Source organism: Pinus tabuliformis, chromosome 7 (assembly GCF_031772625.1).
Source record: "Pinus tabuliformis cultivar Carrire ecotype Pingquan chromosome 7, CPIR1, whole genome shotgun sequence".
Classification (NCBI taxonomy): Eukaryota; Viridiplantae; Streptophyta; class Pinopsida; order Pinales; family Pinaceae; genus Pinus; species Pinus tabuliformis.
In genome coordinates this window covers 82,558,417-82,586,143 of record NC_142293.1, presented here as the reverse complement: position 1 = coordinate 82,586,143, position 27,727 = coordinate 82,558,417, and the positions used below count along the sequence as shown (strand labels likewise).

Sequence of the window (27,727 nt, the reverse complement as noted above, 5' to 3'; positions counted from 1 at the left end):
ACTGTAATGAATCCCAAACTGAACTGTACCTCGAACATAACGAAGTATTCTTTTAGTTGCTTTCCAATGACTTTCACGTGGGTTTTGCATAAACCGAGCAACAAGGCCAACAGCAAAGGAAAGGTCAGGACGAGTATGGGTTAGATACAAAAGTTTTCCTACAAGTTGACGGTATAAGGTAGCATCAACTTCAGGAGAAGTACAAGTGACTGAAAGTTTGACTCCAGACTGAAAGGGAGAAGGGGCTGGCTTACAGTCTTCCATGTGACGTAGAATATCACAGGCATACTTGGATTGGGAAAGGGAAATACCTTCCTCGGATTGCAAGACTTGAAGACCAAGAAAATAATGTAAGTGTCCTAAGTCTGTCATTTCAAACTTCCTTTTAAGGCTAGACTTCACATGGTTTATAAGGTTGGGATCACTACCAGTCAGGATAAGATCATCAACATTAAGAACAAGAATGATAAGAGACTTGCCCACTTTCTTGGTGTAGACAGTATTGTCAGAATGACACCTAGAAAAGCCATTTTCTAAAAGAAAGTTATCCATTTTGACATACCAAGCTCGAGGAGCTTGCTTGAGACCATAAAGGGATTTCTTAAGCCGACATACAAGGCTGGAGTCTGTTTGTATAAAGCCAATAGGTTGTTCCATATAGATTTCTTCATGCAAGTCCCCATGCAAGAAGGCGGATTTAACATCCATCTGATGGACTTCCCATTTGAAAGAGGCAGCAAGGGAAAGAACAAGGCGGATAGAGTTCATTTTGGCAACAGGGGAGAAGGTTTCAGTATAGTCAATGCCTTCAACTTGTGAAAAACCCTTAGCAACAAGACGAGCTTTATGTTTATCAACTTTCCCATCTGGTCCATACTTGGTTCTGTAAACCCATTTGCATCTAACAAGTTTTCGTCCCTTTGGTAGAGGAACAAGATCCCATGTATCATTTGCCAATAATGAATGATATTCTTCATTCATAGCTGCTTCCCAATCTGGATGGCCTGAAGCTTCTGCAAAGGTGTCAGGATCATAATTCACTGAAGCTTGAGCCAGTAAAGAAGAGGCTCTCTCGAACTGAGAACGTGTATGTCGCTGATCTGTAGGATCACCGGCAAGATCACCTGCTGCATCCCGAGTAGCACGAACCCATTTTGGAAGCTAAGGAGATGAAGGAGGATCTTGAGAAGGTGGGGGAGGATTTTTTTCCTCGCTTTCATCATCTGAAAAAGAAATATTTTCAAAAGTAGAAGAAATAGGGAGAGGTGGCACATCCACCGAACTAGGCTCGCAGGCCGATATATTTTCAGCAAACTTTACATCTCTTCTAATGATAACATTGTGGACTTAAGTGGAATAAGTCTATATCCTTTGACATCTTCAGAATATCCAACAAAAATACATTTTTCACTCTTAGGTTCTAAAGCTTTATGTTTCTCATCTGGAATATGGGCCCATGCTTCACTTCCAAAAACACGAAAGTGACTTACATCTGGTTTGATTGAGCTCCATGCTTCTTGTGGAGTGATATTCTTTAAAACCCTAGTAGGAGTGCGATTTATTATGTAATTTGCATAGTTAATTGCTTCTGCCCAATAATTAAGACTAAGTCCTCTAGATTGAAGCATACAATTAGCCATTTCCTTTAAGGTGCGATTCTTCCTTTCAGCTACACCATTTTGTTGTGGAGTATATGGAACAGTATGTTGCATTTGAATTCCATTCTCAGTGCAAAAGTTGATGAATGTGTTTTTAACATATTCTCCGCCATTATCAGATCTTAGCTTAAGAATTTGATGTCCAGATTGTTTTTCAACAAAGGCCCTAAAGGCCAAGAACATGTTAAATACTTCACTCTTGAGTTTTAAGAAGTATACCCAAGTGCGTCTGGAGAAATCATCAATGAAAGTTAAGAAATACTTGTAGCCAGAGAATGAAGCAACTGGAAGTTGACCACATAAATCACTATGCACGAGCTGTAAAGGGGTTGAGGCGTGCCAAGAGGCACGTTTTTCAAAACTGTCCCGATGATGTTTTCCGAGTACACATCCGGAACAAACACCATCTCTGCAAGATACCATTGGAAGACCTGTCACCATATTTTCTTTACATAGATTCTGAAGAGAGCGATAGTTTAAGTGACCAAATCGCTCATGCCAAAGTTTGCTCACTTCATCATTATGAGCAACAAATACTGAGGGAAGATTTGATGACCCAAAGTTGTGAAACTTATACAAGCTTGTAGAATCATCAGCAATGCCAGTAGCTAAAATCTGTCTAGGATCTCTTAGGTCCTTAATTACAACATCGTGAGGTGAAAATTCAATGATTTTACCTTCACGTGAATGGGTTATATGATATACAGATAGAAGGTTGCAGGATAAGGTTGGAACACATAATACATCATTAAACTGACCATTGTCTAGATGAATAGTTCCAGTCCCTACAACACTAAGAGATCTATCATCACCAACATATATATTTTTGGTGTTACATTCATTTCAAGAAGAAAACATGGCTTTGTTTTTGGCCATGTGATAAGAAGCTCCAGAGTCAATGAGCCACTCATGAGAATGAGAAGAAGAAGATACATTTAGTGCATAGCCAGACCGAAATGCTTGACAACCACATGCAGAAAGTGCCATTCCTAAAGATGAAGTTGAAGTTGAAGATTGCTCCAAATGGATGTTATGCTTCTTCATTGCTGCTTCCAAGGCTTCCATCTTCTTAAAGCATTTGGATTCTAAGTGGCCATCTCGATTACAAAAGTTGCAATGTCTATCAGTCTTCTTCTATTTGTTTTTATTTGTCTTATCATTTTGTTGAAATGATTTTTCATTTTGAGGCGGAAATTGCTTAGGACCCTTGTTTGGTTTAGGACCATTCCTTTTAGGATACGACTTCTTAGGATTCTTTGAATTTGGTTGCTGCTGGGCGGCTAACGCTTTCTTAGAAGAGTTTCCAAGATGAAGAAGACCAAGGTGTAAGAGTTTTTCTTGTTCTCTTATTAAAGAATCACAAAAGGAATCAAAGGAAGGGGACTTGTAGTCTTGTCCTTGAGAAATGAAGGCTTCTCTTGTAGAATGGAAGGTGGAAACAAACACAAAGTAGGCTGGTCCCAACTTAGTAAGAATGGAATAGATAAGGTTACTATCTTCTTTCTTAACCTTAACACCTTCCAAGAGAAGTCTAAGGGTCTTGAACTTGGACAAAAAATCTTCAATGCAAGAAAAATTATTGGGGTCCAATGTAAGCAACTCATTTTCAAGTTGATGGGCTCTAAGTTCATTTTTAATTCCAAAGACTTTAGTAATCTGTTTCATTGCTTCATCAGGAGCATCAAGTTCTGCAATATGGAATCTAAGATCTAGAGAAATAGACATCCCTATCAACCCACGTGCTTGGTCTTCCCTATTTTCCCATTTAGTTGCCTTGTCTTCATCTTTCGGTTTGGTCTCTTGGCCTGTGGCTATTCTGTAAAAACCTTTACTTCTAAGTAAATCCACAATGTAGGACCACCATTGGAAGTAGTTGGTGCTGTCAAGAATAACTTGGCATGGACTTTCCATTTTAAAAGAAACTGAAGCTATAGATGCTGAAACTAAGTGTTTCAATAGAAAGATCTCGAAAAATTAGGCTGTTTCAAAAAAAACGGTTCTGAAAACAGCTTCCGGATGAAGAAGTTATGGCTTTTTAAAGAAAATTTGATGAAGTCGCCGACGAAGTGTGGAAATGAAAAATCCGCCCCCACAAAATGGAGACTTGAACCCAAGACTTCTACTCTCATAAATTAGCTTTGCACCAAGTGAGCTATACAAAAAGTTTGAGAGAGAGAGAGAGAGGGGGGGGGTTGATGCTTTGGGGTTGCGTGTTTGCTTTGAGAAAACTCTTTTTCCCTACAAAACAAAAAACACAAAACCCAACATGGACATACAAAAAAAACGAACCTTACGGCTCGAAGTTAGCTTTAGATGGAAACTAGATATTTTCAAAAACGAACCTTGCGGCTTGAAGTTAGCTTTAACCGGAAACTAAATATTTTCAAAAACGAACCTTGCGGCTTGAAGTTAGCTTTAGTCGGAAACTAAATATTTTCCTCAATGTTTTTGATTTTCCGAGATCACACTAAGGCGCAGCGGAAAAGAGCATATGCATGAGAAAAATCCTTCCTTTCTGTTTCTGATTTGCCCAGATCGCACAGAGTCGCAGGGCAAAGAGCATACGCAGAAATGAAAGGTATAGATCCGGTAATAAAAAAAATCTAAATAAACCGAAAATCGAAATAAACAGAGAGAAAATAACTATAAACTGCAAATAAACACTGTATACCTCCAGATCTTAAAAATGACGCAGCTAGGGCTACCAGAAACCTTTTCGCGCGAAACGAAAGGGGTTCCTCACTAGAACAGATGCTCCCAACACAACAGAGCAGTCCTCTCGGCCCGAAAGCGGTCAGAAACATTAGATCTAGGAAACAGTAGTCGGATGCAGTTCTACCAGCTTCAGATTTGGATCACCAACGGACGCGGCCCTCAAATAGCTCCGATACCATGTAGGAATTTACAGCGTAAGTTCCTCAGACAGAACACCAAAGGACACCGCTCACAAACAGATCGCAGATCAATACACCAGTACTTTTGACGTGGTTAAAACCCTCAAAGAGGGAAACAGTCCACGGCCTGAGCCAACGCGGCCACTTCAGGCAATTTATTAATAAAAGAATGAAAATTTACATAAGCTTCTCTCATGCACGGTTAACCTACAAATGACCCTCCATGCTCTTTAAATAGAGATCATGGACCAATCGGGTGTTAAGCCACGGATCAAGTGTCGGTAATAACGAGGAGAGAATGAATCGTTAGATTGTAAGTTACAAAATGTACATAGTAAAGAAACACACTTTACCTAACTCTATACCTAACTCTATACTGGACCAAGTTGTACTTAACTATTTCCTATGTGTCGGAATATCCTAACATTCAGAAGCAAGTTCCTTTTATCTCTTTCAAGGAATAAGTTGCAAAAGAATTTGGCATTCCAGTGCAATTTCAATGGTTTTGGCTGTGGGCTAAGCATCAAAACAATACATACTATCCTAACAAACCCTTAACACAACTGGAAGAGTCCCAATCCGTTGGCATCGTGAGGGAGACTTTCAACAAGGCACACATTGCAGAATTGAGATTGATTTTGGAAGATGAATATGGTCCAGATGAAATTGATCCTGATATGGATGAAAACTATGAAGATAAAATTAAAGGAATTTTAGAAGCACTGGTCGAAGACCTGTGGCCCCTGCCCACGGATTTCGAATGTCACGAGTACTTGAAACAACTAACCACCTTAGAACGCCTCTCCCAGAGCCATGAATTGTCGGAGCGAATGATTAATTCAGACATCATATCGATACTGCTCTATGTAATGGAGAAGGCAACTGAAAGCATTGAAGAGGGCGATGGTCCACAAGCAGCGGCTTCGCTGACTATTGGGACATGTATGAGAACTCTGCAAAGAGTGTTTCATCATTCTCCGAGAGCAATTAAGATTTTCGATGAAACAACATGGGTGGCCTTTCCCCAAAAGGAATGCTAGTCGAGTTTTCCCTGCATCTGCGTGAATGAATCTCTGTATAGCTAGTGGGAGATACAGTCGCGGTTTTCCAGCATGTTTAACAACATAGCTACTCTTCGCTTACAGCTCTCTATGAACACCACTGTTCAAATAAAACCTATAGGAAGCCACGCGGACGCTGTTAAACGATTTGCTACCCCCACCATCAAACGGTGTGCCTGATCAAAGGGTCAACAGCTGTGGCCTAGCATCGATTCACACGAGCTTGGTCAAAATAAAATGGTGGCTGGGTCAATACATAATTCAACTATATATGATTCCTTCGTTGCAATAACAAGTTCGACAACATCACCATATCGTTTCCACTCACCATGCTTAATAAATGATCAGCATCACGGGAATCATAGAATTGACCAGTCTGTGTTGACCATCTGCATGGAAACTCTGCTGGCTAGGTGCCCCCATATGTTAACCCCCTATGCTAGAATCCACGGTCCATTCATTTTATTTTATCTTCGAAAAAGAAGACTAGAAACACAAAAATCCGACAAACGACACAACACACCCGCCGCAAGGGAGCAAATGCCTCTCATGATCAGGAACAGAGATGATGTGCAGTGACTGCCACGCTGCACATTACTAAACATAGCCACTGTGGAGCGGTTGCAACACAGAGCCATTGTAGAGCATTTGCCAAAAGGAGACCCAAATCTGGAGCACTTGTTTAACATAGCAATAGAATTACTTGTCGAGGATTTGGTAGCAATAGAATTACTTGTCAAGGATTTTCGAGACAGAGGCACAGTTGTTGAGCAGTTCCGTGGCATAATCAATTTTCAATTGGGGGAGGAGGATATGCAACTCAAATGCAGTGCGACCATATCTATCATACCAGCAGCATTTCCACATGGCTGGGATATCAAAATACCCATCCAATATGTCGCCGCAATTTCAAAATACACTATAAGAATTTTGTTGTACCTAAATTTGATGTTTTACAAATTCAAACAAATATATATATATATATATATATATATATATATTTAAAAAAAAATAGAGTAGTTATTAAAAAAACAAAAAACAAAAAAATATTATTAAAAGAAAAAAATAAAATAAAAAATAAAAAATTAGAGTATAAAAAAATTAAAGTTTAAAAAAATTAAAAAATAAAATTATTATTAAAAAAAAGGAAAAAACCACAAGGGAATATTACTGATGAGATACATGACGAGAGGATGGCCAGATTATATACATCGAGACCACCTACACTAAGTGAATAAAATCTACAGCATTAAAGCTTTGAGGACAAAGCTTCTAAAGAAAGGGGCTATGTTATGAATATAATTCATAACAAGTAAATAAATAAAATGAATGTAAATATTAAATAATCAAATATTGATTAGGCTAAATAGTCATTAAGTTAAGTGAAAAGGCATGTCTAAAAAGACATGCCCAATCACGAAGGAACACATGCTTAGGTATATATATGCGGGTCCTCATTGTAACAATCATCACTCATACATTTTTATATATAATAAATTCTTATTACAAATACCTCGTGTATTTTTACATTCAAGCCTCCAAGCTATCAGTTTTCATGCTTCAGTAACAGTTTTTATGTTTCATTTTGGGCCTCTACGACCATTCCTCCTAATTTTGGTTAGCATACTTGACACTAGAAGAATGACTATCCTCTTTCGGACCATTCTCCCTAAGCTTGGTCAACATATTTGACACAGGGAGAAAGTTCATCCCTAATGCTATCACATGAACACTCTAGACCATTCTCCCTAATCTTGGTCAACCTGACCTAAGGAGAATGACTATCCTTGATGTTGCAATTTCATCACTCCATCTTGCTAAGAGAGACATGCTCAATCACTCCAAGCTTGTCCTTGAAGTATAGAGACTTCTTCTTGGGACAGAAGCTTTGTCAACAATTTGTTTGACTATAGAATAGAATTAGAGCCACACTGCTTCCTTTTGTACCATGTCTTGGTACTAAATCTCATTGTGCTTTGACCTGTCATCATGGTCATTACCTACACTTGATCAAACAATCTTGCAAGTAGTTTCTGAAGCCATATTGCTTCTTAACATGTCAATCAATATGTAATATACTCAGCCTAGGCAGTGCTGATTGTGACAGATGTTTGCTTCCTACTCATCCAAGAAATCATAATAGAGCCCAAACTAAAGCAATATCCTGATGAACTCTTTCTAAATTCTACACTCTCTACCCAATCTGAATATGTGTATCCTTGTAGTTGTACTTCACTATTTTAGACATATCTCAAACCATAACTGGATATGCCATAACCAATAGTACCATGTTGGTACTTCAGCACATGTTGAGGAACATTACTTGACTCTATCATAAGTTGATCAGTTATTTTCTAGTTACCCTAACTAGGTGCTCTTTCTGAAACAACTTCTATTGTGGCAATCCTAACTGCTCCTACCATTGTAGTTTTCTAGCATATCAACTATCTAGCCTGACAATCTCAATGACAGTCCACCATCTTCAACTCATAGGTCAACTCCTTATGAAGCTAAAACAAGGCTCCCTGACTACTCCCTCTAATACGAAAGCAAATCTTTCTGCCACAACTGCTCCCTCTAATACGAAAGCAAATCTTTCTGCCACAACTGCTCCCTCTTAACACGAGTCATTATTCTTCCAACAAAAACAAATCATATAGGACCAACCTTGATCCATCAATCCATATCTTAGGTGCAATCTTTTGTTCGCAAGCAAGAGACTTCTTCATGACCCTCAAAGCCTTGAGGTGGTTCCATGTACACTTCTTCCTCAAATTCTTCATGGAGAAAAATGGCCTCTACATTCATTTGATATAATTCCATAATAGAAGCAACAATAATTCTAATAGAAGTGTATCTAGCAATTGATCCTCTCCCTCTTTCTAGGAGAACGTTCTAGTCTTAAGTCTCGCTTTGTACTTGTCTATGCTGCCATCTACTGCATGCTAGATCTTGTAGATCCATTTAGATGTCACAACTGACTTCCCTTTGGCACAATCAAGGTATACTTCAAATTCGCTAATTTTCTTGTTCCCTCTAAGCTCGGATCTTATTCAATACAATATCTCTCAACACAAATCATCGATTCTAGGAGAGTCCTCTTCTCACAAGATTTGCTTCATTCTTCCATTACTTCCATCTGCTGCCAGAGCCTTGCCAGCCTTTATTCAGTACCATCTCTTGGTACTAAATCTCATTGTGCTTTGACTTGTCATCATGACCTACACTTGATCAAACAATCTTGCAAGTAGTTTCTGAAGCCATATTGCTTCTTAACTCGTCAATCAATATGTAATATACTTGGCCTAGGCAGTACTAAGTGTGACAGATGTTTGCTTCCTACTCATCCAAGAAATCATAATAGAGCCCAAACTAAAGCAATATCCTGATGAACTCTTTCCAACTTCTGCACTCTCTACCCAATCTGAATCTGTGTATCCTTGTAGTTGTACTTCACTATTTTAGACATATCTCAAACCATAACTGGCTATGCCACAACCAATAGTACCATGTTGGTACTTCAACACATGTTGAGGCACATGCCTTGACTCAATCATAAATTGATCAGTTATTTTCTAGTTACCCTAACTAGGTGCTCTTTCTGAAACAACTTCTATTGTGGCAATCCTAGCTGCTCCTACCATTGTAGTTTTCTAGCATATCAACTATCTAGCCTGACAATCTCAATGACAGTCCATCATCTTCAACTCATAGGTCAACTCCTTATGAAGCTAAAACAAGGCTCCCTGACTACTCCCTCTAATACGAAAGCAAATCTTTCTGCCACAACTGATCCCTCTAATACGAAAGCAAATCTTTCTGCCACAACTGCTCCCTCTAACACGAGTCCTTATGCTTTCGTCAAAAACAAATCATATATGACCAACCTTGATCCATCAATCCATATCTTAGGTGCAATCTTCTGTTTGCAAGCAAGAGACTTCTTCATGACCCTCAAAGCCTTGAGGTGGTTCCATGTACACTTCTTCCTCAAATTCTTCATGGAGAAAAATGACCTCTACATTCATCTAATATAATTCCATAATAGAAGCAACACTAATTATAATAGAAGTGTATCTAGCAATTGATTCTCTCCCTCTTTCCGAGAGAACCTTCTAGTCTTACGTCTTGCTTTGTACCTGTCTATGCTACCATCTACTGCATGCTAGATCTTGTAGATCCATTTAGATGTCACAACTGACTTCCCTTTGGCACAATCAAGGTATACTTCAAATTTGCTAATTTGCCTACTCCCTCTGAGCTCGGATCTCATCCAGTACAATATATCTCAACACAAATCATCGATTCTAGGAGAGTCCTCTTCTCACAAGCTTTGCTTCATTCTTCCATTACTTCCATCTACTGCCAGAGCCTTGCCAGCCTTTATTCAGTACCATGTCTTGGTACTAAATCTCATTGTGCTTTGACCTGTCATCATGGTCATTACCTAAACTTGATCAAACAATCTTGCAGGTAGTTTCTGAAGCCATATTGCTTCTTAACTCGTCAATCAATCTGTAATATACTCGGCCTAGGCAGTACTGAGTGTGACAGATGTTTTCTTCCTACTCATCCAAGAAATCATAATAGAGCCCAAACTACAGCAATATCCTGATGAACTCTTTCCAACTTCTGCACTCTCTACCCAATCTGAATCTGTGTATCCTTGTACTTGTACTTCACCATTTCAGACATATCTCAAACCATAACTGGCTATGCCACAACCAATAGTACCATGTTGGTACTTCAACACATGTTGAGGCACATGCCTTGACTCAATCATAAGTTGATCAGTTATTTTCTAGTTACCCTAACTAGGTGCTCTTTTTGAAACAACTTCTATTATGGCAATCCTAGCTGCTCCTACCATTGTAGTTTTCTAGCATATCAATTATCTAGCCTGACAATCTCATTGACAGACCATCATCTTCAACTCATAGGTCAACTAACTATGAAGCTAAAACAAGGCTCCTTGACTGCTCCCTCTAATACGAAAGCAAATCTTTCTGCCACAACTGCTCCCTCTGATATGAAAGCAAATCTTTCTGCCACAATTTCTCCCTCTAACACGAGTCCTTATGCTTCCGTCAAAAACAAATCATATAGTACCAACCTTGATCCATCAATCCATATCTTAGTTGCAATCTTTTATTCGCAAGCAAGAGACTTTTTCATGACCCTCAAAACCTTGAGGTGGTTCCATGTACACTTCTTCCTCAAAGCCTTGAGGTGGTTCCATGTACACTTCTTCCTTAAATTCTTCATGGAGAAAAATGGCCTCTACATTCATCTGATATAATTCCATAATAGAAGCAACAATAATTCTAATAGAAGTGTATCTAGCAATTGATCCTCTCCCTCTTTCTGGGAGAACCTTCTAGTCTTAAGTCTTGCTTTGCACTTGTCTATGTTGCCATCTGTTGCATGGTAGATCTTGTAGATCCATTTAGATGTCACAACTGACTTCCCTTTGGCACAATCAAGGTATACTTCAAATTTTTTAATTTGTCTGCTCCCTCTGAGCTCGGATCTCATCTAGTACAATATCTCTCAACACAAATCATCGATTCGAGGAGAGTCCTCTTCTCACAAGCTTCGCTTCATTCTTCCATTACTTCCATCTGCTGCCAGAGCCTTGCCGGCCTTTATTCAGTACCATGTCTTGGTACTAAATCTCATTGTGCTTTGACTTGTCATCATGGTCATTACCTACACTTGATCAAACAATCTTGCAAGTAGTTTTTGAAGCCATATTGCTTCTGTTAGCGCTTGAGATTTCACCTCAGGCTGAGAAAGGTAAACCTCAAGGCTACATCAAACCATTTAGCCTCCTAGCTAGCCCTACGGGGCAGGAGAAGGCTCTCTCCGGTCAATCTCGGCAGATCTTCAATGGGATGAGATGACCAAACGAGTAACACTAATATTAGGCTAGTAAACTGATTAGAAAGATTGATTTGGGGTTTTTTTTCTGGGCTGCATGGGCAAAATCACAGCTTGAAACAGAGAAAAATAACGAACAACACAGATTACCGACTGAGGCAAGGTAGGCAAGTGATTTAGCATCAAATCTAGATTTAAATGGGATGGCAAGACTGGTGAGGAGCTAAGGAGGGCAAACAATAACTTTGAATCCTCCTTAAACAGACGAAAACATTGAATTGAACAAACTTAAAAGCGGAGCATAGCAGGCATGAATTCTCACTTTAACACTTCATTTGTTCAATTAGATATGATCATATAATGAAATGGAACATAACAGATTACATATGAAACAGAGGAACAACTTATGCTAAATTAACATACCACATGAATCTCAGAAGTCAGAGCTGTGAAATTTTCATTAAAAATCCCTCTGTCAAAGACTGTACAATGGAGCTCAGTTCTCCTTCAGCACTCAGAATTTTTTCTCTAATTCCTCTCTCAAAAAAATTATTTTCTATACATTAAATCAACTAAAAACAAAAACAACAGATCGACCCCCAAAACAGGGGCGCTGTTTCAACTAACATTACAAAAATTCCCAAAAAGCGTTACATCTATCCTAAAATACTACAGCGTTCCTCTTCCTCTAAATCTGCTGATGATTTGGCTAATTTCGAGGCAAATCTGGTGCTAAAATCTCATAGAATCAGGGCTAAGGATTAAAATAGGCAAAATTCGTTCCTAAATCGCTGCTCATGACAGATGTCGCTGTGTATGTTTCGGGTCTTTACTTTTCACCTTCGTTTTCTGTTTGAAATCTTTAACAATTTCACATTTGTGCACATTGTGCCAGTTGTATTCGTTGAGTGCTCTTATCTGCCTGCGCTGTCTCAAATGGCCCATATGTAGTATTGCGGTGGACATGTTTCAAATATAGGTACTGTGAATATAAGTTTCTGTGGACCTGATCTCGCCATTCTTTTTGTCAATGCGAACAGTTCCGAATGATAGATATGCTCATTTTCAGAATCCTCAACCAAGATCCACCAATGCTCAGCAGCACCATGCAAACTATCCTTCCAGACAAATTGTGGAAATATTGCGAGTTCAACCTGTAGCACAGTTCGTGTGATAGGACTTATATTTGTAGACAAATGAATAAATGGAAAACTTGCCAGACACTGCTTAATCATCTTTCCACCAGGAAAATAGCGAATCAAAGCACCAATTTCATTTTCCTCCATTTCATAGAGATGGTCTAACCGAGCATCCTTATCTTCAAGTTTCCTCAATATCTCTAGAGAGAGGTCCTTCTCAAATTGCCTAAGAGGATGTTGATGAGGCCAAATCCGCCGATCCACGGCTTTGCAATATTCTAAGAAAAGAGCAGTCATTGTACACCACCCTCGGCGTAGACAGATTTCAAATAGCGCACGCATAATTTCAACCAAGGCTTTGACTTATATAATTGGCATCTGCAACTAATGAGAAACTTTCAAATGTACCACGTGATATATATGCCTGAATCAAAATAGAAATTTTCCCATATTTATCCTCAGGGCTACCTCGCACTTCCAAGGGGCATAACTTGTAGCGTAAAGTTTCTAGCTCATGATGCTCCTCCTCTCTGACCATAATATTGTCAAACTCGGGTGAGTGAGCCACAAGATTTATAAGCTCACTGTCTTAGCATCTCGTTATAAGTCTCAACACTAACATACTGAATGTAGAAGTGGCTAGCTATACGTCCAAGTTCTGTGCCATAAAAGTTGCCACTCTTCTCATCAAACCTGATCATTTTTGCCTTGTCGAGTGCACGAGCAGCATCTGTAACAAGTGCTCTTCTTCTTGCAAACAATGAAGGATCTAAGCATATGCAACGCCTTCCAGTAGCCCTCCTAAAGGATACAGTCACCATACAATACAGTAGAAGTCTTTGTTTTACAATCTGCAAATTATGCTCCAAGCCGTAATTCATATACCTGGCCAGTGTTCTCCCTGTCAACTTGTTTCAAAGCTTCAAAACTCCTTCGGTTTCCAAGGAATTCACTCCTCTTTACTGGGACATAACCAAGATCTAATGCTTCGTTGCTGGCATATAGAAGTCTAAGGCGATCTGCGTGCTTTGAATCTGTATGAATTGCTACTTCTATTTCATCTGGTGACAAGTTTTCCTGGTAAAAAGAGTAGATATGGTCTAAAATCTGCAAACGTGTGAAGCCTTTCTCACTGAAGAAAGTCCTCGCTGATGGACCCATCTCTCCAAATCGGTCAATTGGAAATAATATTGTCAAAAATGCACCCTTGTAAATTACCTCTCGTTTCTCACTCTCTCTCATTGGTTGAGTTAAAACTGCATCCTCTGAAATGCCACTAAGGGCTTCAGAATGTCTTCCATCATCACGTGCATCAAAGAACATGGAAGCCCGTCCATTTGCATCCATGTCTGATCCATTTTCTAGAAGTGTGTTCCCCAAACTATCCATATAAACAGAAGCAGTAGATGTTGGCTCAGATATTGACCAACATATGGAATCCAACAGGCTGCTTGGAGTTAAGGGCCGTGGTATTGTTCGACAAGGTTGAAATTGAGGTCCACGTCTTCTTCTAACACAAGTTTTAGCTTCATTCATCTTTTGTTCTCTTTCTGCAATCTCTTTTTGTATACTTTTTTCATCATATGCTCCATCTATTGCCAAGGTATTACCACTGCCGCGTCCATGCCTATTTGTACTCTTTATCAAATGCTTGCTTTGAGAATCATCCAACATGATGGCAATTTGTGTAGCCAGGTCTGAACAAGTCGCTGCATGAATCTCTCCCTTGTTGTCTTCAATACCCACAATGGCGTTACTAAGTTCGTCACATACCCTATATATTTTTGAACTGATGCTCCCTCACATACAACATGTGTTGCACTGCAGCCAATGAACCAATGATCCACACAGGTTGCACCTTCTCTCCTTGCGGCCTCAACTACCTTTTTATGCAATTCACTTGACACATCCGTGTCAATGTTCAAGCAATGACCGGAGAGTATAGATCCCGCAGTTTTAGAGACTTCTTTACCAACAGATTTGAGAGTGAGATTGCAAAGATATGCTTAGTGACTTGTTATCCTCACGGCTGATAGGAGGCAAATAAGAGTATTCAGCATTGGTTATTGCAACAAGTTGAGAAAATTCTTCTAGAGGCAATCCAGGATGTACAACGCTATTCACACTATAAACTGATTCATCCAACCTTGCATTGAGTCTCACACAACTTACAAACCAAGCCAAAGTGACAACAAAAAGGCCCTGTCTCAACCCATGCTTCAAAGCATGTTCAAATTTACGCCCAGCAAAGCTCTGAACCACATCAAACACATAAGCTTGAATTTGTTCTTGAGGATTTTGCAGCTCAGAAAAGACATCGTCAGCATTCTGTTTCACAACACGATACTGGATGGAGCAAAATAATTGCACAAAGACATTGTCCTGAAATTTATCTGAAACCATATGACGAAGTTGCTGCCAGTTGAAGAGCTGAAGAACAAATTACATAATCTAAAGCAACACATTTAATGATTTCTTCTTTTGAAGAAGAATCAATCTCTGACATGAGACGGAGTCTAACAGCTTCTTAACTCGTCAATCAATCTGTAATATACTTGGCCTAGGCAGTACTGAGTGTGACAGATGTTTGCTTCCTACTCATCCAAGAAATCATAATAGAGCCCAAACTAAAGCAATATCCTGATGAACTCTTTCCGACATCTGCACTCTACCCAATCTGAATCTGTGTATCCTTGTAGTTGTACTTCACTATTTCAGACATATCTCAAACCATAACTGGCTATGCCACAACCAATAGTACCATGTTGGTACGTCAACACATGTTGAGGCACATGCCTTGACTCAATCATAAGTTGATCAGTTATTTTCTAGTTACCCTAACTAGGTGCTCTTTCTGAAACAACTTCTATTGTGGCAATCCTAGCTGCTTCTACCACTGTAGTTTTCTAGCGTATCAACTATCTAGCTTGACAATCTCAATGAAAGTCCATCATCTTGAACTCATAGGTCAACTCCTTATGAAGCTAAAACAAGGCTCCCTGACTGCTCCCTCTAATATGAAAGCAAATCTTTCTGCCATAAGTTATAACTACTCCCTCTAATACGAAAGCAAATCTTTCTGCCACAACTACTCACTCTAACATGAGTCCTTATGCTTCCATCAAAAACAAATCATATAGGACCAACCTTGATCCATCAATCCATATCTTAGGTGCAATATTTTGTTCAGAAGCAAGAGACGTCTTCATGACCCTCAAAGCCTTGAGGCAGTTCCATGTACATTTCTTCCTCAAATTCTTCATGGAGGAAAACGGCCTCTACATTCATCTAATATAATTCCATAATAGAAGCAACAATAATTATAATAGAAGTGTATCTAGCAATTGATCCTCTCCCTCTTTCTGGGACAACCTTCTAGTCTTAAGTCTTGCTTTGTACTTGTCTATGCTGCCATCTACTGCATGCTAGATCTTGTAGATCCATTTAGATGTCACCACTGACTTCCCTTTGGCACAATCAAGGTATACTTAAAATTTACTAATTTGCCTGCTCCCTCTAAGCTCGGATCTCATCCAGTGTAATATCTCTCAACACAAATCACAGATTCTAGAAGAGTCCTCTTCTCACAAGCTTTTCTTCATTCTTCCGTTAGTTCCATCTGTTGCCAAAGCCTTGCCAGCCTTTATTCAGTACCTGCAATCCTCACTAGGAGGTCATGGAAGAACAATTACAACCCAGCAAAAGAAACAAAGATAGGAGGCTAACTAACAGTAAGATAACAACAACAATAATAATCAAATAAGAGACATATAAGTTACTTGTCTTTTGAGGATTATATGGAAATGTCAGCTCCCTCTGGATCTTAGCCTTCTTGCATCCATCTTGCAAATGTATCAACCTCATCCTCATCATCATCATGATGTCATTCTTTCCTTGCAAGGGTTAGGGTTTCTTCTTCCAGTGGAATCATCTATCAATATTTTGGGTCTAGGGTTTTGTCCACAAAGCCTAGGTCTTTCTAAATCATATCCTTTCAAGATTACCTAGGGTTTACAAACCCTAAGAATGTTATGTCTCCCAATAAGGTCTCATAGCACAAGAGTTATGACTCTTCTTTTTAGCTTCTTCTTACATTGATCAAAACTCTGTCATATACTAAATAATAAATATTTAATGGCATTCTGATGTCAACAACATATCTCAACCAAGGCATCTTTTGACAAAAATTCTTGCTCTTGTCAAGTCATTGAATAATGTAGATGGAACAGATCATCCAAACTATAACAGGATAAGAATGTGTCATTCTTATGTAATGAGTTAGTTATAAATTAATCAAGGAATGTTTCATCTGCTTCTCAGCAGTCGAACAATCTTCAAGTGGCATGAGAAAGGTCCAGACTTCACTGGAAAATTTTGTCCACAAGATTTGTTCACAGGGATGATTGCTCTCGATCCTTTTAGACAGAGTAGTTCGGCTCCTTTAAGACAATTGTAGTAGTGGCAACAAATTTTTTCCTTTACAAGGACAATCTTCAGTTCTTTTGTCTTCAAACTTAATGAGGAACTTGGCCTTCTTTTCATTGTAATCTTTTTCATATCAAAATACTTCATGAAGGCCATTTTTAGTCCTTCTTTGCTTCCACCTAAGTCACAAGACACGTCCCTCAGGGTCTCGTGTCCCGTATTTCACGTGTTGTACACAAAAACCGCCCTAAAACGTGTCGAAAACGTTTTTCTTCGTGTCCTCCAATCGAGACACTTGTTTTGGATGTGTCGAAAATGTGCCCTAACGTTTTTGGTTCTTAGGACACGTGTCCCATGAAAAGTGACATTTAAAACCTACAATATGTTTTATTTTTGGGGTTTTTTTGCCATTGTTCGCCACGGAAGTTGAGTTTGCTCGTCGCTGGAATCCAATTTGTTGCGCAGTGTGAGGAATTCCTTCAGATTCGAGCGCAATTCTCACAACTTCACATCGCGCTAGACCTGGAGATGTAGGAGACGAGCGTTCGCATGCTTTGTTGAGAGTTTGGAGCACTTAAATTTCTTGTAAGTTGTGTTATAGTTTACGAAACTTAACTTAATTATACATGAGTGACCACGTATAGATCGTGTGTTGAAATAAAAATCCCAGCTCCCCATCATGTGCTCATTGCTCACTACACCTTCGAGGTCTAAAGGGAGGGAAAGCTCGATTAACGCTTTGGTCAACAATGAAGTTTGAACACATATAAATTTATAGTTCATAAACTACCTTATGTGAAGTTTGAACATGATCAATCTTGTTTGAAGTTAATAACAAAAACTATAACATGAACAATGAACATTGAACTGTGAAGTAGTAAATTAATAAACTAACTAGTAAATTACTAAATAGTAAATAGTGTATACTAAATACTAAATAGATATCATCATGATTCATATCTATATGGATCAAGCACTATATTTCAGTATTTTATATATATATATATATATATATATATATATATATATACGTGTCCCTCGTGTCCTGTTTCCGGGGTCGTTGCGTCTCGTGTCGAATACTCGTATTTATGTGTCCTCCGTGTCTCGTGTCCTCATGTCATGTGACTTAGGCTTCCACTATTTAGGAGTAACATTCTTGTATCAAATCAAATTGTTCATATCTCATATGCTTAGATAGAATCAATCATAAGTACGAACACATCTTAGCCAATGCAACACATCATGCTTGACAAGAACCCTTACTAAGATATAGTACTACAATATATCATTTTGCTTTCGAACACGTATCTCAAGGGAATTTTCTTATATAGGTCTAAACTTGACTAAAACAATTTCAGAGTTTGTGATATTTACTCGCAGCTTTCCAAAGAGAGATGAATGATATCAATAGTATCCATTATAAGTATCTAGAACTAACTCATCCTTTGACAGACATAAATTTGAAATCTTTTAAGCAATAGTGTAATTGATATAAGAAAGATATTCTTGCGAGTGCCATTTCCACACTGTCTAGTACAGACTTAGTCCTCAACCTGTCAAAACAAAAGTTCTCCCAACCACCAACTGAGATCTCTCAAGACAATAGGAATTCGAACTCCAGTGTGATAACCAGATCTGGCAAGTATATGATCTCGGTCCTCGACCTTCAAAGGGACACCAACTTGGATCCTCAAGAATTTAAAGGATTCATCCTCTTAAGACAGAATAATCTTTAATTCCGGAAATAACTCGGCCTTTCAAGACCTTGGCTTCTTCAAAATTATCAATTTGTTCTTCTCCCAAATGCTTGCACAGAGATTTCATTAAAGTATGATTCCAAGACTTTCAAAAAGTGCAATCCTTTGCTTCAGCTATATGACCTTGAGACTTCTCGTGGTCTCTGTGGACGTTATATTGAGGCCTTTTGGCCTTCTGGGCCTTCCTAAGATTAGCCCTGAGGCCTTTCGGACTTCTACAATCAAACTACTTGAGGTAAGATTGAGGCAATTCGGTCTCCTATTATAAGCTTTGGCTTTTTCAACAAAATATAAGCTTGATCATAAAGGTACAATCAAAGAGGCAAATCTCATAAACTCCTTCCTTTTCAAAAATAGCCAAGGATTTCAAGAGCTAGAACAAACCCTAGAGGAACAAACTGACTTATTCAAGTTTGCTCTCATACCCTCCCTCTAATACCATGTTGATTTTTTGAAGGGTATTCTAAACTGATAATTATTTCTCATGATTCCTTAGATTAACCTTTTCTTGCATTCACATTTATCATAAAGTAATTATGCAGAAGATCTCAACAGTAGAAACAAAATGCAAGTTGGATCATAAAGAGACAGCCAAACAAGAAACAAAAGAATTTAACCTGGGAAACACCCAGCAACCTTCAAAAGAGATACATTGAATTCTTCAAGTCAAACATAAGGTCAAACTAACTAGTAACATAGTCTTGGTCAAACCTAGTCAAATTGCCCTCTTGCCAAGTCAAACTGATGCCCAATGAACTCAGCTTAGTTTGATCAGCTAGGGCCGAATTTCGGCCTACTTCTGCACCCAAGAATCTCATTATTGCTGCTTTGGTATGCCCAGAAACTATGCCTTCGATTTGTCCTTACACTGCCTTCGATTTGTCCTTACTCTGCCTCATATTCGTCTTACTCTCTGACTCAGATTTGTCTTATTCTCAACCTCAGATTCGTCTTGTTCTTCTCCTCAAATGGTCTGAATTGCTTGCTTGTGTAGGAGGACGAAATGACTTTATACAGTCATCTGTGAGGCTGAATGGGTGTCTCTTCCAACAATGCCAACTTGACATTAGGTGGGTCGACTTGATCCTTTTGGATCCAAAATTCAAATTTCAAAATATTAAAAATTCTTTCTTTTGAAACAGACATGAAGAACATGTCTTATATTTTTCATTATGTACATTTCAAGGGCCGAAATATTAATTATGAAAACAATGGATTGGTTGAATCCTTAAACAAAATTATGGTAAAGGTGATCAAGAAAGTCTTAGCTCATCATAAATGAGTTGGGATACACCTTTAAATTTTCTCTTTGTGCTAACAGGGTTTTTCCTAAAAAAGCAAGTAAATCTCCTTTTCAATTAGTTTATGGTACTAAAGCAATTTTTCCTAAACAATAACATTTTTGTCATAAAAATTTTGCAAGATTCTTAAGAAGAACCAAATGACTTCACAAGAAGAATATATTAGCTGATTGAGCAGGAAAAGGACAGAGAACAAGTGCAGGGTAAGCTACAGCAATACCAAGATAAAATGAAGACTTTGTTTCATAGAAAAGCCAGAGAAAGATATTTCAACCAAGGTGATCTAGTGCTCAAGTGGGATGCTAGAAGATAAGAAAAGGGCAAGCATGGTAAGTTTGACAATCTCTAGTTGGGACCTTTTAAAGTGGTTGAAGCGAAGGGGAACAACAAATTCATTTTGCAGAACTTGGATGGTGAGACTTTGTCACCGTCTGTAAATGCGCAGCATTTGAAACATTTCATTCAGTATTGAAGAATCTCAGGATTATTTCTTATTCTCAATGTAAATAGTCGAGGTGATTTACTTTTCCAGAGCAAGTGTGATCATTCTCTACAACATTTTGACTCCATAGCCCGAGGTGAAGACACTAGTTGTGGATTTCATCATCCCACAAGGAGATGCAGTCCCCAGATGGAGTCAATGTTGTAACTTTCTTTTACAAAATTCAAAAAAAAAAATGTAAATATTTGATTGTAAAAAAACATATATCAGTGGTGTGTGATTAAACTTTATTGCATTTTAATAAAGTTTAATGTTTGTTGTGTTGGCGTAGTTGTTAAATGACGTGCGTATTTCGAAGGCCATTGACTGACCAGATGGAAATCGACGGCGAAAGAGGCACCGCAAAGCCCCCCTGACCCTTCTAGCTTCAATGGGGGGGGGAGGGGTTGCTTTTTGTCCATTAGTGGATAACGCTTTTGCGACGTGTCAACAGCTGAACTATATCGAGCATCCCCCGCCCTCCCCCCAACCCTGCTTCTGCTTATGGGTTTCCGCCATACCACATCTCTGACATCACCACGGAACCCAGCCGCATTAGCGTCTACAATGAGTTAATAAATAAAGCATCCAACCAATGAAGTTGTGTCAGTTGTCTTCCAATTGTTCGAGGGTAACAGAAGGGGGAAAATGACTTTTGTCAGTTTCGTGCACTGTTTAAACTACAAAGAAGTGCACCAAAGGCTCACCACGCCCAGGAACTTTGAATTTCATCCCCCACATAGTCCAGGTATTTCTATTCCTACATCTGTTGAATTTGTACTCTCTTAATTTTGAAAATGAAAGGCAAAGTGGTCAAACCCTCCACTAAAACCTCTGTAAACTTTGATGAGCTACCATTAAGCAACAGAGAGGTCGATGATCATGAAACTCAGTGTGAATTTGATCTTTTTGAGCTTCATAGTTGGGCATTCCAATGTTTTCAAGACCTCTAGGATGTATTGTTTATCATAATTCCCCAAACTCACCCATATTCCAAATTATTGGTGTTCTAAACAGTGTCTCCCGAGTAAAAAGGCAATTGTGTCAAAAAGTGGGACTGTATTGTTTTACGTCAACCCACAGTCAATTTTGCAAATGCCCAAAATTGTAATTCCCAATTAGGTCCATCCACTAAATGAAGAAGTATTGAGTCAGATATACCATGAATTAACCCCAGAAGAAAATCCATTGTCCTTGAATCCCTTTTACTTGATAATGTTCAAATACCAGAACATAACCCACCTTATTCCTCAAGTATTTTCCCAAAAATGTCCAAACAGATTATCTCTACAGTCTGTTGTTTATTAGGGTATGATCATGATCAAGCAGTAGATGAAATTGTCCTAGGGTTTTTAGCCTCTATATCACTAGTTGAAAAATCCTTCGTTAGATTTCACTTCAACCAGTACCTATTTGATGTCACTAATGACAATTTGTCAAATTCCAGTTTTAACAAGTCCTTTAGGTATCAGTCTATTTTGGTCTATCTGTTTATGCATTTTCAGGCAGAGAAATTTTCTAGCATACAGCTGCAAAAGCAAGATTCAAGTGGCAGTGTACTTTTTGTTATTCATTGGACTTCAATGCTAAGGAAGCATTCGCAGCAGTTTTCATTTTCAGATTTTGTTAACCATCTTCTATCAGTCTCCTTCAGCCTTATGTATGATGTATCACCACCAAGAGTATTTCCAAAAATTAAAAGAATTTTGCAGCTCAGTGTGAGAGTATGTTAAGTTATGATATGTTCTATGCTTATAACAATTTACTTCTTTTTCTTATTATATTCCACCGATTAGCAATCACATGTACATAAAGTAAAGTGCAGATAGAACATTAAACGATCGACAGAAAACAAGCCAAGACAAGAGACACAAGATGTGGCGACTAGCCAGGGACAAACCCCACAATGTGTGGGGAAACCCTTTGATCAAATCTTCTTTTATCTTCAATAATTCAGCATAGAGAAATAGTACAATAAATCTGATTCATATCAGCAGTAGCAAACCCTAGATCAGTAGCATCAGCATTAGCGGCTTCATTATCAAACTAGGGCAGACCATATCTCACAAACCGACAGTCGGATTGACTTCATTCCACCACCAAAAGTTTCGGCTTCTAGAGGAGGTTCAGATGAACCTACAGCGTAGTTCAGATGAGGAGATCTTCTAGGCCACACAAGTCAATCTTTACTTCTGCAGTTGCAGCTTCAGTTTCAGCAGTTTCCGGCTTCAAACTAGGGCAGTCGATATCTTGCAAACCATTCGTCGGATTGACTTCATTCCACCACCAAAAGTTGCGGCTTTCAAAGGAGGTTCAGATGAACCTACAGCACAGTTCCAAAGAGGAGATCTTCTAGGCCACGCAAGTCAATCTTTACTTCTGTAGTTGCAGCTTCAGTTTCAGCAGTTTTCGGCTTCACATGTGTGAGAGAGAGAGACCCATTTCAGCACAATAGAGAAGAGACTCATATCTGTGCAGTAGAGAGAGAGAGAGATGTGATGAGATGAGTGAGTCCAAATGAGGAAAAGTCCTCTTATATTATACACAACGTTGGTGGGTGAATGGATGCGATTGTTGGGCTTCTGAGCCTACATGAGTTGTAGGTCGGCTTGATAATAGTTTCATAATCAAAATAAATTCATATCTCCATGAATACTTATCGGAATTGGATGATCTTTATATCAATCCTACACCTCTCGACGAGAGGAATCTAATAAAAATATTATTAGCCATGAATAAGATGACCCACATGAAGTTTTGCCCTGGTTGCCAATTTTAACACTCCCTCTCAACCATGGAAAACTTCATCTACAATCTGTCTATCGGTCGTTACTATTCCTCCATCAAATGCACTGCCTTGTACAACCTGACCCTTGCCCTGCTCTGCTCTATTTTGCCTGTTCTGCTTTGTCTTGTTCTGCCCTGCACTGATCTGTATTGTTTTGTTCTGTTCTGCTCTGCTCCTGCATTGTTCTGTTCTACTCTGCTTTTGTCCGAATTATGAAGAAGAAGAAATGATCGAGGATGTATCATACTGACTCAAAGTCAGTCTCAGAGTATGTACCACTGGTCCCAGACCAGTCTCAACCAACCCAAAGTCAGCGTCATAGTGAGTACAACTCCAATGGTCGCAGACCAATATCATCCTCCACTGACTCAACTCAGTCTCAGAGTATGTACCACTGATCCCAGACCAGTCTCAACCGACCCGAAGTCAGCGTCATAGTATGGTACAACTCCTACCACTGGTCCCAGACCAGTATCATTGATCCCAGATCAATGGAGGTCATCCTAGCGTAGGGAGTACGGTAGTTACAACGATGCGTCCATCAGTACTACTATGGTCCCTAACTTCATTTCCCTGCTCATTGATCAGATGAGAGGTACTTCCCATGAGTCCCAGACTGCATGGGTAGGATGCCTCAACAGGAGAACTAATCAATCCTGTCCTCACAGGAGAACACATCAATCCTGCTACAATCGCCATGGAGAACACATCAATCCAGGCCTCACAGGAGAACTAATCATCCTACTACACAGGAGAGCGAATCATCCTGTTCCACAAGAGAGCGAATCATCTTGTTCCACAAGAGAGCGAATCATCTTGTTCCAGTGCGCACCACTAGGGGAGGGTGAGTCACCCTGTGGTCGTATGTTGCTCCAGTAAGAACCACAAGCCCTCAGAGCTCCCAGAGCTCAATGTATGCAACATGCAGGACCCTTGTACAAGGGTTTCTTGATGACTCCAAGTCGTTTGGGAAAATCACAAATTAGATCTTTCCTCAGGGCTTTGACAAGGTGTATCAACCTGTACATCATCTAAATGCGATGGAGCCTCCTTGCTCATCAACTTACCATATCCTAGATGATGTCTATCTGCTGGAGCAATCGACGAATACAGGATTCCTCAATAATCGAATCCCACCTCTGGTTGTTATAGAGAATCACAATGGTATCCAATGTAAATCCAAACAGCTCACTGAAGAGCTTTCGCAACCAGACTGCCTCACACGAGGTCATGCTAGCAACAGTATATCCTGCTTCAGCGATGCTCAAAGTCACCGACTTCTGCTTCCTACTCATCCAGGATATCGAAGCAGATCCCAAGGTGAAACAACACTCGGAAGTGCTCTTATGGTCCACCACACTGCCTGCCCAATCAGCATCAGTATATCCAAGTAGTCTCACATCTTCGACAATGTATCTTAACCCATTGTGCCACGAAGATATCTCAGAAGATTCTTGGCATCAATCCAGTGAGGCTCAACCAAATATGAGCTCACAATGCTAACTGCAAAACATATGTTCGGATGGAGGTTCACCAAGAACATCAATGCGAATGAGTTTATGAAACTCAGAGGCATTTCCCAAATCTGGTCCGACATCACCACCATATAACTTTTAAAAGTTAAGATCCTCGAGGAAGTCACAGGCTTGCAGTCCATCATACCAAATCTTTCCAATATCTTTACCACATATTTTCCTTGAGATAGGAAATTTTCCCTTGGCTTCTGCCACACTTCAAGTCCTTGGTCCTTCATTTCAAATTCAAAAGCCATCTCCCTCTTACATTTGTGAATGAGAGGGTTTACACCTGTAGAAAGAGGTCATCCACATGCAACACCAGTATGATAGGCTTTTCATCTTCAACCTTAAAGTAAAGGTTAGGATCGGCTTCACTCCTAGTGAATCCCAACTTCATCAAGTAGCTATCGATCCTCTCATACCATGCTCGGGGTGCTTGCTTCAGCCCATAGAGAGCCTTCTTCAACCTGCATACATGAGATTTTCAATCATAAATCTCAAATCCTTCAGGTTGCTCCACGTAGACCTCTTCTTTGATCAAACCGTGCAAGAACGCAGTCTTGACATCCATCTGATGTAGGTTCCATCCTTGTGAAGTCACAAGGGCTATGATCAAGTGGATGGTCGTATATCTAGCAACAGGTGCAAATATCATAGTCTATACCTTCCTTCTGGGATAAACCACGAGCAACAAAATGAACCTTATACTTTTCCATACTTCCATTTGCTGCATGCTTTATCTTGTAAAGCCATTTTGAAGTAACAGTTGTCTTGTCCAGGGTCTAGGAACTACTTCCCAGACATCATTCTCCATAATAGACTCATATTCTATGGTCATAGCACCCTTCCATAGTTAATGCTTGACGACATCTTGAGAATGATGAAGGCTCATTTTGTATGATCGTGCTCATGATGGTCAGGTATCCCTGATACTTGTTAAGTTTCTTAATTTGACGGAAGGTTCCTCAAGGTGCAGCATGTCCTTCAGAATCATCAAGTATCCCCCTAAGCCATGAAGGCCTCTTCCTAGAAGAGGAAGGCTCATGTGGATGAGAATCAATCAGATCCATGGGTTCTTCTACATCAGGCATTGATTCATCATCCTTTTCTTTCAGTTCCCTGGTGTCGGCTTCTTGAGAGCTCCTCAAAGTCAGAAGATTGTTCACCTTGCGGTGAACTTTTCTTCAAGAGTCTTGGAACCCAATGCTTGATGAGGGCATCGATTTTGTACATATACGGCAGTGTTTGCAGCTTCAGCCCATAGAAACTTAGGAAGACTTTGATCATGTAGCATGGCCCGGACAACTTCCATAGTTGTGCGGTTCTTCCTTTCTGCCACACCATTTTGTTCAGGAGTATATGGTGTAGTAGTCTCCCTCTTGATGGCCAGCCTCTTTACAAAAATCATGGAACTCATTAGATTCATATTCAGTCCCATTGTCAGTTCTTAAGATCTTGATCTTCTTTTCGGTTTGATTCTCGATTAGGGCTTTGAAGTGTCGGAACCAAGGGAACACTTCATCCTTCTTTTTCAAGAAGTATATCCAGGTCTTTCGAGAATGGTCATCTGTAAAAGTGAGATAATATGAGTATCCTCCCAAGGAGTTCACAGGCATCATACCTGATATGTCTGAGTGAACTAGATGTAATATATCGGAGGTCTTGCTTTGACTTGAAGGGAATGGTCCCCTTTTGAGCTTTCCTTCGGCACATCCCGGACATACACCTTCTTTCTCTACTTGGAATTCAGGCATCCCTGTTACCATCTGTCTTACATCGGATAGAGCTTTGTAATGAAGGTGGGCAAACCTCCGATGCCAAAGTTCGGACTGAAGCGTTGTGTCGCAAGACATGACACCTAGCGGACTTCCATCGACCTGATATAATGAATCAACACTAAACCCAAGAGTAAAGGAATCTTTATCATTATTTTTCCATATACATACCTTGCCATTGCTGAAGGTTACCTTGTAGCCTCTGTCTTCCATTGCCAAGATGGACACTAGGTTCCTTTTGAGATTAGGTGCATTTAATACATCCTGGACTTTCTAGCCTTTTCGAATGGTTGTCCTCTTCCTCGATCTCCAGCTCTCCTCTTACCTTTGTTGTTGAATTTGTCATTCCTTTGATTTGCCAACAGAGGGATTTTGATCATCGTCCCGGTGTGAGTCCTTTCTTCTCTTTGCATGAGAAGAAAAGGCAGCAGGAGGACCTTTAGGCATGGGCATTTCTTGCACTTCTACCCTTGTTTGTTCTTGAATGCATCTAGCCACTAATTCCTCAAACCTAGGAATTACATTATTGTTCAGAAGAGTAGTCCTGAACATATACCATTCAGATGGTAATCCTCCGAGAGTTGTGAGTGCCATTTCTCTGTCAGTAATGGTTTCCCCAATAGATAGGAGATCGTTCTTGATCTCGGTGATTCTTAAGAAGTATGCTTGCATACTTTCATCTTTACCCTTCTTGATTTCCCTCAACTTATTTCTAAGAAACAAAACTTGATTTGCATCATTAACTTTAAATAAACTCACCCGTCTGTCGTAAATTTCCTTGGAGGTGTCTAGATCAGAGATGTAGGCCACCAAGCGCTTGTCGATAGAGTCCCGGATGATCTTCTTTGTTTTGACTTCTCCATTTTTCCATTTGTTCCAGGCAGCAGCAGATGCATTTGATGAAGGCTCAACAATATTGCCTCTTACATGGTCCAGCACTCCTTGATCTTCAAGGGTTAGATCGATAGACATCTTCCATCCGTGATAGTCAGCTTTCTCATGGAGCTTGTCTTCGGCAAGAAAGAGTGTTGAGGACCCCATAGTTCTTTTA

General features: G+C 39.5%; 1 protein-coding gene across 2 annotated transcripts in view; it reads right to left on the bottom strand.

The window, feature by feature from the left end:
- The window catches only part of LOC149245297 (Alkaline-phosphatase-like family protein), a 377,731-nt gene that overhangs the window by 144,425 nt on the left and 205,579 nt on the right, over window positions 1-27,727 (bottom strand). The gene's annotated exons all lie outside the window — the stretch shown is intronic.